This window comes from Humulus lupulus, chromosome 2 (genome assembly GCF_963169125.1).
Source record: "Humulus lupulus chromosome 2, drHumLupu1.1, whole genome shotgun sequence".
NCBI classification, from domain to species: domain Eukaryota; kingdom Viridiplantae; phylum Streptophyta; class Magnoliopsida; order Rosales; family Cannabaceae; genus Humulus; species Humulus lupulus.
In genome coordinates, this window is record NC_084794.1 from 213,801,193 (window position 1) to 213,818,472 (window position 17,280).

General features: G+C 34.6%; 1 non-coding gene across 1 annotated transcript; it reads right to left on the reverse strand.

Moving 5' to 3' along the window:
- Positions 1 to 16,728: 16,728 nt before the first annotated feature.
- On the reverse strand, positions 16,729 to 16,835 carry LOC133820178 (small nucleolar RNA R71). The gene has a single exon (XR_009886607.1). It is a non-coding gene; the product is annotated as a small nucleolar RNA R71 (small nucleolar RNA).
- Positions 16,836 to 17,280: the final 445 nt, after the last annotated feature.

Sequence of the window (17,280 nt, forward strand, 5' to 3'; positions counted from 1 at the left end):
CGTATAAGAATGATGCATAGCAAGTACCCGCTTAGCACGCCCATGCGGTCCGTACCTGACAAGTAGTGGGGATACGACATGGTACCATGGCAAGAGTACTTTTGCAGACCCCTAACACATACTGGAGCCGACCACCACTCCTCCGACAACACTACAAATTGCAGCCTGAATATGCAGCTCTTTGTCTCTTCGGAACCACAATGTATCAAGAGCCATTAGAGCTCACCTATATATAGAGCCTCACTTCACCATTAATGGGGGTGGGGGAAAATTCATTGTAAGCTGAGGCTATCAAGCAATACATGACTGTTTACTCCATCGTTGATCTACATGTATTTTTCCTTTAAGTGTATTCTAAACTCTTATCTAGCTATCTTCTTACTAATCTTTGGGTTTTCTGACCTAACGTCATTGACGAATTTCTGTCGTCAACAGATACAAACCCTCCACCACAATGGAGAGGGTTCACGAAATCACCTACCGACTAGCGTTTAGAAACATACTGGACCTCCTATTTTTATACCTAGAAGCGGTTCTGTCTTATTGTATTGTCTTTGACACATAGAAATCCACTTGTAATCCCATGTGATCTTGTGTAAACCATTAAGATTCATATAAATCTAAGAGGAAGTAGGTCATTAACAATTCTTGGGGTCGAAACTCTATAAATCTTGGTGTTCTTTATTATTTATTGCTCATTATTATTAGGTTCTTGGCTTATTTATTGTTCATTAATTGTTCTACATAAAGCTCTCATATTAATTATTTCGGCTCTGCGTCAATTGGCTAAAATAGTTGTCAACAATCACATACTCACCATATGCATCATCATCCCATACTTAACACATCTGACATACACAATAAATGTAGTCATGCATCTCACACTTACGCACAAAAGGTGAAATTTACTTACCTTAGGTCCTTAGCTTGTTTTAAAATTGCGCACAAGAGTCAATCAATCCAATCCATACAAATCCTATTCAAGGTACATCATTTATTAAATTCTATCAAAATTGTAAATATACACTATTGATAGTGTATATTAACAATACCAGAAACCTCATAAATGATAATAATAATAATTATTATCATTACATCAATTCAATTATAACATTAATAAGAAAATACCTCAATAACAATATGTATGTGAACCTATATATTATTAACATAAAATAATTTATTCAAATAATCATTTTATTAAAAGAAATCATATTTTTAACATAAAATTGTAATGATCAATGCAATGATAATAATTAGCCATAAAATCTCACATTGATAAAATAAATATAATTTCTCCAAAATTTAATGATCTTAAAAATATCAATAATTGTACAAACATAATATTTTATATTGCCTTAGTATAAAAATATTAACCGAAATATTAATACACAATAATAATTTTTAAATAATATTTTTACTATATATCACACTTTTCATATATATATATATAACTTTATTCTTGATTACTTAACAAAATAATAAAAATAAATGATTAAAATTAATTTTTCATAATAATTTCCATATTAATAGAAAATCAATTAAATGTCTTTTTACAATTTATTTAATGTCTAATATTTTCCAGAAAATTGGACAGCTCAACGGCTATTAAATGGACAATCCCAAAATCAAAACTTATATAAAAAATACATATAATCATAGAACACCATTATAATTATAGAAAAATATTCAATGTATCAATAATATATAAATATATACAATAGATACACATAATAACAATTACTCTAATCAATCACAATTAAATAACAATATATTAGTCAAAGAAATTATACCACAATGATCGGGGTTTCAAAACGAGTTAAATGATGAAGCTCAAAACCAATTCTGGAACCTCGAAACTAAGTTTTGACCGTCAGTCTACGGTGGATTGTGGTGACTCGTGGTGGGCCCGCACCCAACTATAGTATATGGGGGAAAATTTTATTAGGTTTTAAAGCCCACAACACGAGGAACACGATGGTGGTGACGGATCAGCTAACAGATGCTCGAGGTGGCTGGATTGTAACTTTGAAGTCGCGCGGTGGCCGAACTTAAATTGACAGGTTGAGGTGCTTAGCTGACGATTGAGTTCTAGATTCCTGTGAGGTCGATAGTTCCAAGGATTTTGCGCAATTCGGTCTAGCACGTGTCTATTTGTGGCATCCATAAATTGATCTTTCGTTGTCAACAACAGTAGCACACAGAGAGGAAAAAGAGAGAGAAAGAAAGAGGAAGAGAAGGAGAGATAATGAAAAGAAATTTTTTTAGCTGAGAGAGAGGCTATGGGAAAATAAGGCTGAAGCCCTTTGGCAAAACTTTCTTAATTTTATAAAAAATCTCAATTATAATTATGTGGGATTTGGGAACAATACTTGACTACTCAAGTCTCTCTTTCTCTTTAATCTCGTTTATAACATAAAATCATGTTTTAAACACTATTTTTCTATTACTATTTCTTAAATTTGTAAGCATGTACATTTTATGTATTCAAACTCTGATTTATAATAAAAATGTATTATGAAAATGTTGGATGTTACAATCCTTCTCCCGTTAAAATAATTTCGTCTGTGAAATTTCAAAATAAATTGGATGGTCAGAGAAGAAAAACTACCATTACTAATAAGCATAACAACATCACACTACACAAATTTTACACATAACACTTACTTTCACCCCGAAAAAATGAAATTCATTCTTGGCTCGTAATCCTTATCATATATAAAAAAGACAAGGGTGAATAAACACCTCACATGTAAATTACAATACGAAAAGAAAGGAAAAGAGCTATAAAAAGAGTATACATTACAATGAATGTATACAAAAATACAAAAGAATCCTCATAATCTATGCTTCTATACACATACCACACAACGTAAGAAGAGAAAGCGACAATCATAATGAAAACATCCATGAGATTCATCTCTTACAGTCAATTTTAAAGCAGATGCAATGGACTTGTTATACTTTGATGAAAGCGGCTAAATTGAGCAACAAGTTTGTTCAATATGGAGTTTATCAGCACAAAATAAATGGATAAATAGAAAAAAAAAATGCATAACCAATGGAGATTAGTCTTTAAAACTGTCTCTGTGAAAACCTTTCGTTGTCAAAATCGACTTCTTGCCTTGAATGAGAAATAGTGAGATAGGCCATCTATTAGTTACCAGTTCAGAAAAGCCAGACTCTCATTATTTCTCTAAGAAAGCATTTAAAATAAAAATCATTTCCAAAATGTATAAAAAATAATAAGGGGCGTATTGATACTATGCTAGAATGTAAATAACAGTGGCCACTAGGAAATTCACATACGTAGCTTAGTATCTTATCATTGTATAAAACATGGGATAAGACTTAATTAACATATCCACCACCCCATTCACACAAAATATTTTCCACAAGTCTAACAAGATAGGCGTGTCACATTTCAACACCTATATCAATAATACTCAGTCATCACTTCACACAAGAATGTAACTTGCTTTCGGAATAATGTAGATAAATGATATAATTTAATCACCGAAAGTAATTCAAACCACAGAGTAATTCAGTAATTAACATTTATCACCTCGATTCATTCAACAATTCACAAATCATTACTCGGTTCAAATCATGATCACAAAATCAATAGAATTAATTCCTTTGTCGACAACATTTAATAAGTTTTATTTTTGTCATCAAAGAGGACAGCGTAATACATATTAGACAAGATAACATTTGTGATATCCATCTTAAAAACAGCCAAACTCAAGGATCCAATGACCTAACAGTTTAATACATGTCTCTATAGATAAATTCATCACATACACACTAGAACACAATTAATCTCAAGCTTTTGAAAAACAATTCATTCTTACTTCCTTCCATTTCCCAAGTTAAGCAATACATGGCATCATCATCATCTCAGATGAGCTTAGACCTAACCTTAGCCTCACCTGAGCCAAATCTACCCACTTTTGAACCTTCGCCGAAAATTTCTAAACCCCTACCACAGTCAATGGTGTATCCATCTATAAACATCCTAGAACAAAAGACTCGATTTCCTAAAGTTTGGCTTCCCAAAGTTTACTCTGATAGTGGCCTTGTCACAGTGGAGGATTCGGTTGTGCTCAATAATAAAACGGTCGTTAGTCTAGGTCAAAGCATACTCACCCCTAAAGACCAAACAATTTTATCTCATAGGTCATACCTAAAGATTCCTTAGTCTTTACCATTCAGGCTGCAGCATCAGTCTCAAACCTAGGCCAACGGATTCTGGCAAAAGCACAAGAGGTTGACCACTTCAAAAGGTATATAGAAATGCATAAACAAGAGATGCTAACCATTAGAAAGGTCAACAAGAGATTGACTCAAGAGAATGAGAAGTTGGCTAAGGAGAATGAGTCTTTAACTAAACTTTTGGCTAGCTACTCAACCGATATGAAGGAAACATGTCGAACACTTCAAACTACTGGGGAGAACCTTATAGTTGAACAACAAAAGTTGATCATCGAGGTAGAACATGTCGAGAACCCCAATCTTTTATGTGACTCTCCAAAGTTTTAATGTATTACATACTTTATATATATATACACTACTGTTTTTTAATACCACTGAAGTTTCCTATTGTGTGTGCTCTTAGCGGCAACTTAAAACTTTGTTCTCCAAAACACTAACCTGACATATTAACCCTTTAACATACTAACTGAACTTATTGGTCACTTTCAAAGCTTGAGAATATCAAATAAAAACCCAAACATCGACATCGATATATCATCAATTATTTATCATATCAATAATAAAGGCACGCATTCAGATACAATTATAAAACATCGATAACATACATTAACTAAAACATTTATAGATTATACTATACATTTACGTGTGGCTTGTCTTATGGCAGAACTCAGTAGCATTTCAAATCCCAAAAATTTATAACATAACGAGTATAAGACATCTACAAGACACAAGGCTCTCATACCATCCTTGATGACCTTAAGGTAGGGTACGTCTGCCACATACTCGTAATTTTAGGAATTACAAGTATGTTAAGCACTTCACCAAACTAATTAAATAAAATGATACTATGAAATACAGAAAATTTTAAACTTTTATATAATCTTATTAATAGAAACTATTACACGTATGAATACTTAAAATTTAAATATAGCAATACGAAAAATCCTAAACCACTATTGCATTGCTACTGAGTCCGTGTTCCACAAGTTGCCCAACATCTAAAGCCACACCTAGAAAAATGTTGGAAAATAACATAATGAGCTAACGCTGAGTAAGTAAATCTCATGCATACGCATACACATGAATGTCATGAGTTTGAAGTGGACATATACTCATATGCTGACTTATAATACTTATGCATTTCATTTATTGATCATGCACTTTCAAACTTTACTTTTATGCTTTTTCTCTTTTTACTTTTGCATTTTGATATGCCCATTATCTTTTGTGCACACTGTTAGATTAAGTCAATTCCTGCAGGGCTTGTCACACATATAATATAAAATCTCATGGGTTCTCCTCTTGCTAGCCATATTTGCAACTGGGCTCATTGTATTACTCAATTCATCTTTTCCATTGCCGCCATACTTATTACACATATAAATGAAGGAGAAAGAAGGGGACATGGCAAACATATCTAAAGGTCAACTTTGATCTAGTCCACACTAGTGGACTGCCACTATAAGCCTTATAGACTTCCGTCTTCTTTACTGAACTTACTTAATTGCTTCATCGAAACAGTGGCACCCTATTTAACATCTTCTTATCACTTTGCTTAAGCCTTGTTTTCTTTAGAATGTTTAACTTTACATAAGACTTTTCAAGGTATTTTATAACTTTTCTCATATTCTTATGAATGGTCTTATATAACATAATAATGTATCACATAACTGTATATGTCATGCATACATGCTAATGCTGAAATGCCAATGTTCGTGTTCATGATTCATGTTTGATGGTATTCAATCAAGGCATTGTATCACATCTCATATAACTAAAAACAACTTTAGTCATAATATATGAAGCCTTGGGTTGGTGGCGTTGTTATACCTTAACGTAGAGTTGTGGCTCAGATCTAAGGTTTCCAGCCTAAAAACTTAAAGGCTTCATATATCATAACAGGTAACAAAATCATGAACATAGAAGGTAATCCACATATTCATCAACATGAGAACACATACTTGGACATAAATCGGATCAAACTTAACCAAATAAAACAATTTTTACATATCACGAAAATCATCTATTATATGTCATACAATCCATTATGATATTCATACCATACATAACTCATATAACCATTCATCACATACTAATAATATGCATTATCATCCCATACTTAACATATCAGACATACAAAATCAATGTAGTCATGAATCTCACACTTACACACAAAAGGTGAAATTTGCTTACCTTGGATCCTTAGCTTATTTTAAAATTGCACACCAAGAATCAATCAATCCAATCCAATCCATAAAAATCTTATTCAAGGTACAATACCAAAAACTACATAAATGATAATAATAATAATAATAATAATAATAATAATAATAATAATTATCATTATAATGATAATAACTTTTCTACATCACTTCAATTATAACATGAATAACAAAATACCTCAATAACAATATGTATGTGAATCTATATATTATTAACATAAAATAATTTATTCAAATAATCATTTTATTAAAAGAAATCATATTTTTAACATAAAATTGTAATGATCAATGTAATGATAATAATTAGCCATAAAATCTCCCATTGATAAAATAAATATAATTTCTCCAAAATTTAATGATCTTAAACATATCAATAATTGTACGAAAATAATATTTTATATTACCTTAGTATACAAATATTAACCGAAATATTAATACACGATAATAACTTTTAAATAATATTTTTACTATAAATCACACTTTTCATATATATATAACTTTATTCTTGATTTACTTAACCAAATAATAAAAATAAATTATTATAATTAATTATTCATAATAATTTCCATATTAATATAAAATCAATTAAATTTCATTTTACAATTTATTTAATGTCTAATATTTTTCTAGAAAATTGGACAGCACAATGACTATTAAGTGGACAATCCCGAAATCAAAACCTGTATAAAAAATACATATAATCCCAGACAACAATTATAATTATAGAAAAATATTCAATGTATCAATAATATATAAATATATACAATAGATACAAATAATAACAATTACTCTATTCAATAACAATTAAATCACAATATATTGGTCAAAGAAATTATACCACAATGATCGGGGTTTCAAAATGAGTTAAATGATGATTTCTAAAGCTCAAAACGAATTCTGAAATCTCGAAACTAAGTTTAGATCATCGGTCTACGGTGGATCGTGGTGGCTCATGGTGAGCTCGCCACCCAACTATAGAAGATGTGGGGAAAATTTATTGGGTTTTCAAGGCCACAACACAAGGAACACGATGGTAGTGACAGATCAGCTAATAGATGCTTAAGGTGGTCGGATTGCAACTTTGAAGTCGCACGGTGGCCAAACTTAAATTGATCGGTTGGGATGCTTAACTGGCGAGTGAGTTCTAGATTCCCATGTGGTCGATAGTTCGAAGGATTTTGCGCAATTCAGTCCGACGCGTGCCTGTATGTGGCAGCCGAAAATCAGCCGCGTCGTCAGCAACAGTAGCACACAAAGAGGAAAAAGAGAGAGAAAGAGAATGAGAGATAAAGAAAAGAAAAAATTTTAGGAGAGAGAGAGAGGCTATGGGAAAATAAGGATGAAACTGTTTTTTTAAAATTACTTTTGGACCCAAAATATGAAAATTCTTTTCAAATAAGCCATTTGGCGAAACTTTCTTAATTTTATAAAAATTCCCAATTATAATTATGTGGCATTTAGGTCCAATACTTGACTACTCAAGTCTCTCTTTCTCTTTAATCTCATTAATAGCATAAAATCGTGTATTAAACACTATTTTTCCCTTAATGTTTCTTAAATTGTGAAACTTGTTCATTTTGTGTATTGAAACTCTAATTTATAATAACAATGTATTATTAAAATGTTGGGTGTTACAATTTTGTTGTGGTGTGTCTGGGGCAGTAAGTTGAGATATAACTCCAAGTTCAGTTAGATAATTTCGAACTACATATCCAAATATTCTCCATCTTTATTAGATCGCAAGATCTCTAACATTTTACCTAATTTGTTTTGAGCCATTGCAAGGAATTCCTTAAACTTAGTAAAAGTTTCTGATTTCCTATGCATCTGGTAAATACATGAGTATCTAAAGTAATCGTCATTGAAAGTGATAAAGTACTCAAAACCACCCCTTGCTTGTACATTTAGAGGTCCACAAATATCTCGCTACACTAGACCGAGCGTTTCTTTGGCCATGTCTCTCTTTGTAGAGAATGGACACTTGATCATTTTGCCCTCAAGACAAGACTCACATATAGGTAATTCACCAATGGTGAGTTCCTTTAAAGGCTCATCCTTTGTAAGTCTTTGAATTCTATCATAATTAATGTGACAATGATATAATTGCCATATATATTTCAAATTATTGTTATTGATCTTTTGTCGTTTATCGATCCTAGGTTTTGCTACTTTCAATAATTTGTTATTTAGCGTGTATGTTTTGTTTGGTCGCAAAACATAAAGATTGTTTTCCATACATGCAACAAAAAAATCACATCCATTGAAATAAATAGATATATTAAAACTTGTAAAAGTTATAGAAAACTGTTGTTCATGTAATAAGAAACTGAAATTAATTTACGACTAAAGTTTGGAACAAAATAAACATTTTCTAAAATAAAAAATTTAGTTCCAAAGTTTAGACAAGCTTGTCGTCTAGCCTTGACTTCGACAAACGCTCTATTCCCGACTCTTAGCTTTAGCTCGCCATCTTTCACCTCCTCCCATTGGTTAAGTAGTTGTAAAGACAAGCATACATGGTTAGTGGATCCTAAATCAACAATCCAAACAAATTTATCAGCTTTCAAAACACATTAAAAACTATCATGACCTTGGTTACTAGCTGCTTGGAGTTTTGGGTAGTCCTTCGTCCAATGTCGTTTCTCCTTCCAGGGGAAACATACACCTTTTTCTTTCTTGCCTTTCTTCTTACCTTTTGTAGGCTTGGTAGGTTTAGGGTTGTTGGTATGTCCACTTTTTCTCTTTTTTTTCCTTTGGAGAGGAAGATAGGTTAGCTTTGGTCTGGGCACCCTCGGTAGCAGCTGTAGTAGTAGAAGCCTTCTTCTCTCCTCCTTTGCTCGGTCCACCATTAATCGCTTTGTACATCTGAAGTTCTTTCAGCAATTGAATCATGCTGTACTCCAGCTTGTACAAGAAGTATTTTATGGTGAACATCAAAAAATTAGGAGCAAGGTTATTCATAATGAGCCCCACTTAAGTCTCCTCGTCTATGATGGCTCCATGCAACTCAGCCTCCTAGAAGTAGTTCATCATCTTGATAAAATGATCATGAGCATGCATCGCCAGTGCCATCCAAGTATTTGCATACTTCTTGGTGGCTTCAAAACAAGCTTGCCCATATTTGTGTCCAAACACTCTTGAAGTTGTTCCATGATGTCACATGTAGTTTTGATATCTTCCAGCTTTGTCCTAAGTGCGTTCGACATGCTAGCCAGCATGTACGCTTATCCTTGTTGTTAGCCGTATGTCAACGCTCATACTTATCGCAAACAAACTTTGGTACTTCTTTAGCTGGAACTTCAGGGGATTCCTCGGTCATCACGAACTTAGAGTTGTCGTTGTTCAACATGATGTTGATGTTGGCCTTCCATTTCATGAAATTTTCTCCAGTGAGAAGCTATTTGGAGAGTAGAGAGAGGATGGTGTTGGAAGCCATAGAGATATACAGTTTTATCAATAAAAATAGAAATCAACACATTTCTCAATAAACATATAATAACTAAGTTCTAAGAAATAGTAAACATTTATCAAATATGTAAGGTATGGGAAAAATACTAAAAACAAACATATCTCTATTTCTAAGGTCTTGAACTTGTCCACGACACTTGTGTCCTGGTAGGCAAGAGTCGCAAAATATCATTAGTTAAATAGAGTGAAAACTCAATTAATGATGGTCTAAAACCATTATTAACAACCTTCTTATTCAATCAATGTAAGAAAACCAATTATCTCTTACTTTATGAGCTTGACCCATGATATCGATAGTATAGATTTAGTCCTAGAAGTCACTGTAGTGATGAGTCTAACACAATTAGATCTATAATTATCTATCTAACAAAATTTAACCATGTTAAATGCTTAATGAACACCATTCGTAGGGGGTGAATCTAAGCTCAGCGAGACCCCATTAAGATACCAACCTTGTTAAATCTACCATGGAGATCTAATAATACTCTTAAACTAAGCCCATTATTTTAAGAAAAAAATGTTTATGTAGCATCCTGAAACTTGAATTAAGTGTTGACGATGAAAAATCGTCAATGTAGTTGAGTCGGAAAGCTTATAAGGTTATGAGAAAATGAAGAACATAAAAGAACTTGGAGTAACATTGTAGAGTAAAAATGGAGATAAAATGTTTGTATTTCTTTGAAGTCTCAGCTTACAAATGAATTTTTTTGAGGCCCTGCAATGGTTAGGGAAGGCCCTACTTATAGGGGAACTCTAATGGCTCTTAGTACAAAAACAGTCCCAAGGGGACAAAGAGGAGGTACTACGATGGGGGATCTCAGAGGATCTTGGAGCAGGTGTGAGTGGTATTGGGCTTCAGGCCTGTCAAGCCTAACATTTTTCGAAGGCGTGGGAGGAGGTGCTCCTCCTTCTAGTACTATGTACGACCACTACTCTTTTGACTTAGTACGACCACTACTCTTCTGACTTAGTACGACCACTACTCTTCTAATGGTCGTGTCTAGTTCGTAGTACGACCACTACTCTTTTTCATACCTCCTCTTTGTCTGTGTCTTGATAAGCCATTTAGAACTTGAGTTTAAGGCATTTATTACTTAAGGCTGGGAAGGGACTATGCCTTCAGGCTATAAGGCTTCAGGTTGTTGAGCCCATTTGAATAATCTTCTTAACTTCTAGGGACTCTTACATGTGTTCCATGGTCATGGGTAGGGTCAAACTGATGTTTGGGCTTTGGGGGGACATTGAGCACACCCACTTGCTGGGGTCGCCCCCCTTCTAGGACGCCCCTTGCTGAGCTTGTCCCCCAGGTCGCCCCCCTGGAAGAGCTCACCCACTGAGCTCGCCCCTGGGGTCCTGGTAGGTGTGGGCTTGGTCTTCATGTCTTGCCCATCTTCTCAAAGCACCTTTTTCACATTAGCATCTTGTTTGGCTTCTCTTTTCATTTCTCCATGATTACATTAGCTTCTTAGTAGACAATAAACTTCATGGAGGCTTGACCTTTCCCCATAAGCTCTAGGGAGGCTTGAGCTCGCCCCCAAGATCTGGGGAGGCTTTTCCTCACCCCCAAGCTCTAGGGAGGCTTGTTCTTGAGCCCCAAGCTCTATGGAGGTGCGAGTTTGATCTTCGAGGCTTTTCCTATCTCTTTGGACTCCTCTTCGCTGTTGGTTCTGTGTTTGGCATCTCTTACCATTCTCCATCGTCCACACCTCATATTTCCCTCGAGTGACATGGAGGCCACTAATTCTAGACCCTGAGGCCTAGGTTTGCGAGGCAGAGGCCTCGCTTGTGAGGTGAGGCTTCATGACCCTTAGGTTGCATTCCAACCTTTGCCTTGGTGAATTTTTATGCATTTACACTTGCCCCGGAGTCTATAAGGAGGCCTTTAGGTGTTCTTGTAGACTTTTATTCACTATTTAGGAAATATATGGTATAAGTGTGTTTCCCTAGTTTAGTGTAAAGAAGCACAATTCATAGGTGGTGATCCTAGTGACTCCATTGAGGTTGAATGAGAGCAAATCAATATTTGGAGTTGATCCCTTGGCTTTCATTCTTCACTAGTCATGCCAAGATTAACCCAAAAGTTAGGAGGGCTCGAAAATACCTCGTTATCCAAAGCTTAGTTTTCATACTTGGAAAGTACTTGGGTGTGGTTATGGAGCTCTCCTTAGCTCTCCTAGGACAATTCCTCATACAAGCATTTATTTCTCCTTGTTTCGGGATGAAGTGCATTTTAAAAACTCTTTCTTATGCTTTGATTTTTAAGGGATCTTGTGGTTTGATTTCCCTTTTCCCTTTCTTGTGGTCTTTCCATCTCGTGGACTTCTTCTTCACCTTCAACGTAGTAGGTCATTTTGTCCATGATGTCCACCAGGTCTTGTGCATCGCTTAATACCGATTGAGTGTGGGTGATGTTGAACTGGCCAAACTCCATAATTCATTTTGACAATCTTCCTTAAGTTACGGGCTTATGGAGGACGTTCTGTAGGGGTAACTACTAAGTACTTTGATGCAGTGGGCATGGAAGTAGGGCCTCAATTTTTGCAAGGCTATTATGAGTGCAATAACCAACTTCTCCATTTCAGGGTAGTGGGACTCAGCGTCTACTAGGAGCTTGCTAACATAGTAAAATAGTTATTGGTGTTTCTTTTTCCCTCTCACCAGTGTTGCATTTATGTCATATTCGGAAACAAACGAGTAGAGGTAAAAAATTTCCTTTATTCTGTCTTGGTTTAAAGGGGTAATTACCCAAAGTGTTCCTCTAACTTGGTGAAGGCTCCTTTACCTTCTTTGTTCCCTTTTAGGATATTGAAGAAAAGAATGCACTTATCTCTAGACATTAAGATGATCTGATTCAAGGTTGCTACCCTTTTCGTTATATGAGAAGCATGTTAGTGTACCTCGCACCTACAGGCTTCCCTTGGTCTTCTAGACATATACTTGATAGCAAGCTTTCCAACATGGTGCGCAAAGTATGGTAAAGTGATGGACTTTCTTCTCTTAGAGAGTAAGCTTTGTACACGTTGAACTTTGTGGTCTTATCCGCCGAACAATTATGCGGATGTGTACAAGGGTTACACATGGTAGTGTGGTGAGAGATGGTCTTGAGACAGCACACATATAATAAGCCTTTCGATGTGGACACCCTTATAATTCTCTCCCTAGGTAGGTTCTCGAGGTTTGTCTTGTCTAATTGTCTCGAAAGGTGTGCTCTCGAGGTGTGGCCTCACACAATGACCCTTTGAGGTAAGTCTTGCAGCATGACCTTTAGGAGTGTATTGAGGTAATGGCAGGGTACAATGACTTTTAGAAATGTGGCCTCTCATGTTATCATGTAGACCCTTTGCTTAAGCCCCTTGCATAGAGGTCTCACGTTGTGTATCTCTCACATAGAGTTCTCTTGCAGTGCACTTCTTGTGAACCATGTATAAGGGAAGCGTTAGACCCATTTCCTTTCTCTCTTTGGTATTGGAATTTGAGAAGTCCTATTATATTTTGTGTGAGACTTTGAGAAGCCCACTTCTTCTTTATCACAGAACTTTGAGAAGCCCACTTTTTTTTTTCAGTATGGGACTTTAAGAAGTCCTATTTTCTTTGGCATGGGACTTTGAGAAGTCAACTTCATTCTTTCTCACAGGACTTTGAGAAGCCCATTTTTTTCTTCAGTATGGGACTTTAAGAAGTCCACAACTGCTTGGTAGGAGGTAAAGGTTGGTTCGCTGGAGGCTGCTCATGTAAAGATTGAGGATGAGGGCATAGATAATCTTCTTCTTTTTTTTGTGTGGAACGTTGACCCCAACTTTGATTTCTCTCACTTTGGAGAAGACGCGGTCCAGCTTGGTACTGAATGGGTTGCCAACAAGAAGTCGTCCCCTCCTAGGCGTGGTGGCCCAAGAGCGGATTGAATGTTCCTACATGTTTCAATGCCTCATGCTATTATTTAGACTTTCTATTTTGTTTTATTTTCGTTCATCTTATATTACCTGTGAGGTTTTTCAGGCCTTTTGTGAGGTCTTTTGTTTCTTTTTTGTGAGAAATTTTGTGAATCCCTTTTTTTTGGAGAACTTTTTCATAAGTTCATCTTTTGTAAGGAACTTACACAATTTCTCTCATTTTGGTGACAACTTTTGTGTGGCTGATTGTCTTTATTAAGGGTGTGTTAGCCTTTTGGGCTTTGGCCACTCCTTTTTATTTTATAATGGTTGTGAGGATGTATTGGCCTCCGGAGCCTTTGTCATCCTCTTTTGACATTGTATGTAAGGAATAAAAACTAACGGTATAAAAAAACAATAAAAAAAATGTAAAAATGAAAAATAAGATGTTTTTTTAAATACACACTTATTATATACTATACACACTTCAAAATCAAAAGAAAGAATTTACATAAAAAAAATTACAAACTTACTTTTGAATTAGATGTTTTTTTCATCAATAAAATTTTAATACTGTGTTGTTGATGGTTTTTAGGAATTAAATATGCTTAATTTATTTTTAATTTATAATTATATTAAATTTGAATAAGTGTGGTGCACTTATTAAAAGTCAAATTTTATAAATAGAATTAAAATTTAAAACTGGATATTTTAGTCATTTCACATAAATATAGATATGTAATTAAATATTTTTATTCCCCTTATTTCTTCAATTTTGTAAAACAAACAGTCAAAAATAATATTTTTTCATATACAAATCTTATTTTTTAACGTATATATAAATCTCCTTTCCAGAATATAATTTATTAAATTTCAATTTTATATTTTTTTGTGACCTTATGATTCTTACGTATATGGAGCAGTTGTGGCCGGATTAATTTTTTGAATGCACTGTGTTAGGTTATTTTTTGTAGTGATTTAGAGTGTTTTAGGGAGTCTTTAATTCTTTTAAGTTGTGTTTTGTGCAGTATTACGCTAGCTTTTGATAATGATTTCAGGATTATGTTCGAACTAAAGGAATGGAGTAGATTGTGCAGAAATCTTGCAATTTTTAGTGCAAAGTGTCCATATTGAATTAAATGCGGTTAAGAAATCTCTAATGGAGAAATCTTAGCGATTGAGTAGGTTCCTGAGCTTGAAAATGTAAGTTTGGCACAAATTGATTTTGACACACTGCGTCATCGTAAACAGAAAGGGGCAATTTCTTGGGGGCACAAGAGTCGCAGTGCTCGACCAAATGAGCCACGGCACCTAGTGACGTCAGAGAGAATCCCAAATTTCCCATTTGAAGTAGAGTCGCGATGCTTACTTCTTGAGTCGCAACGCTCTATTCCGTGGATGTAAAGAAAGTGTGTTTTAGCGAGGGCAGAAGCAAGATTTTGTACAGAACATTTTGGGACTCTATATAGACCACATGTATTCTGAATTTATGGATAGTGGAACCTTAGAATACTGAAAGTTACACTTTGTGGAGGCTAACAATTTAAGAATCAATATTCAACCATTGTTTTCTTCACTTCTTCTTCTTAATTTATCCAATAGTGATGTTTAAACTTAATTATATGGATTTCTTTTTGTGTAGAGTGAACTAATTTTTCTATTAGGGTGTTAGTGGATTCTTCTTGAAACTGTATGATTATCTAATGCAATTTCCTTTCAATATTGTTATTTATTCTATTCTTGTTTAATGCTTGTGATTGATCGGCCTCCAGTTACACTATTTACATGATTTCAACCTAAAATCTAAAAAGTGAGGGTTAATTATGCTATACTTTAATAATCACAAATTGTGATATTGGACAAGAGTACCTGTATGGTTTGTGTAGGTTAGGGATTTTTTCGCTTAATGCCTACTCTATGTTTAATTTACCACAGAGATGAAGGAAGTTTACATGTAGTAGAGAGTTATGTATCATAATAAGAATATAATTTGCAATTCTTAATCCGCTTTCACAATAGAGATAGGGATTCTAGAAATTGTGTTAGAGAAGAATAGAGTGGAAAGTTGATGAAATTAATTGCCCTAAATTTAATCCATTGAATTTTTCTTTAATATGTTCTTGAGTTTTTCTAGCTTCTTGAAGTTAATTGCATTTTACTTTAGGTAATTACTTTATGCAACTTGATTTTCATAAGACCAATTGGAAATAATAGTTAATTTTTGGTACTTACTAATAGTCATCGTGGGTTTGACACTCTATTTTTCACTATATTACTTGTTTAACGATTGCGTATTTGTTTTTTAGCAACAATTTTTTGGCATCGTTGTCGGGGACTGTATTATTAATATCAGTATAGTTAATTTTTATTCTAAATTGATTTTCCTTCAAGAATTTTTTTTAACCTGGTTCGTTGCTCAATTTTCTTATTTCAGGAACAAGTTCAGTTTATGCGACGTCAAGATGCTGCAGTACTATTCAGCAAAAAAACTAGGTGCTGCAGTACTAGTGTCTATTGATCCTGAGGTTGAGAAGACTTGTTAGGAGAACCGTAAGAAGAAAAGGTTGGAAGATAAAAATACTATGGTTTTGAATCTAGGAAATTAGGGGAAAGAATTTTGAAGGACTATGTTCTCCCTACTGTCTCAGGAGTGCAATCTTGCATTAGAACTACAGTCGTTGCTTCCAACACCTTTGACAATGGTGTAGAATTATGTTAAGTTTGGGGGTTTTCCTATAGAAGATCCTAATCTCCATAAAACTAATTTTCTGGAATTGTGTGATACCTTAAAGATAATTGGGGTGACAGATGATGCAATCAGACTCCGATTGTTTCAATTTTTCCTAAGAGACCGAACAAAGATTTGGTTAATTTTGCTTCAAGACAACTCGATTAATACAAGGGAGAAGCTAGCACAAAAGTTCCTTGCCAAGTTTTTCCATCAAGGAAAGGCTACAAAGTTGAGCGGTAAAATTAATAATTTTCATCAGAATAACAGAGAGTCTTTGTATGATGCTTTAAAGCGCTTTAAGGAGTTATTAAGGAACTGCCCCCACCATGGAATTGAGAAGTGGATGTTGGTCCACAACTTTTATAATGGTTTGTGTGGTACTACTCACACAATCATAGGTGGAGTAGCATGGGGTGCTTTCATGAGCAAGAGTGCTAATGAAACTAATGAACCAATGGAGGAAAGGGCCATGATAAATTACCAATGGACTACTGAGTGAGAGAGCACAAAGAAGGTAGCTGGGGTACTTTACTTGGATGTCATGTCTATGCTTACAGCTCAAGTGGCATCCTTGACAAAGCAGTTATAATAGAATAATATTTCAGCCCAGGCCATGCAACTCCAGAATGTATGTGAAATGTGTGGGAGTGCTCATCCACTTAATCAATGCCCTGCAGTGGATATGAATAACATTCCTATGGAACAAGTTCAAGCCATAGGAAATTTTCCAAGACCACCCAACAACCCGTAATCAATGTCCTTCAACCAAGGGTGGCAA